The sequence below is a fragment of the Penaeus monodon genome, chromosome 31, assembly GCF_015228065.2.
Source record: "Penaeus monodon isolate SGIC_2016 chromosome 31, NSTDA_Pmon_1, whole genome shotgun sequence".
NCBI lineage: Eukaryota > Metazoa > Arthropoda > Malacostraca > Decapoda > Penaeidae > Penaeus > Penaeus monodon.
Genome location: NC_051416.1, coordinates 16,492,785 through 16,493,004, shown reverse-complemented (window position 1 = coordinate 16,493,004; position 220 = coordinate 16,492,785). Strand labels below are relative to the sequence as shown.

The 220-nt window shown below is 50.0% G+C and overlaps 1 protein-coding gene across 1 annotated transcript in view; it reads right to left on the bottom strand.

Annotated features, from left to right (window-relative positions):
* Positions 1 to 220, bottom strand: part of LOC119592902 (discoidin domain-containing receptor A-like) — a 26,822-nt gene that overhangs the window by 8,467 nt on the left and 18,135 nt on the right. The gene's annotated exons all lie outside the window — the stretch shown is intronic.

The following is a 220-nucleotide window of genomic DNA, read 5'->3' as shown; positions in this document are numbered from 1 at the left end:
TCGCCATCTTGTTCGCAGCCGCGAAGACACTATCGCCCGAAACAAAAGAGCATCACCTGAATACGATTCGAACTCCCTCGGTCTGTGTCGAGGGCGGGCGATTAGGATCTCACGACAACTACTTGGCGGTTCGGATCTCTTATATAAAGACATTAAGCTAGCGAGGAGAAGGGATCGCGCGCGCCAGTGTTATCGGATAGATGGATACTTGATAAAAATG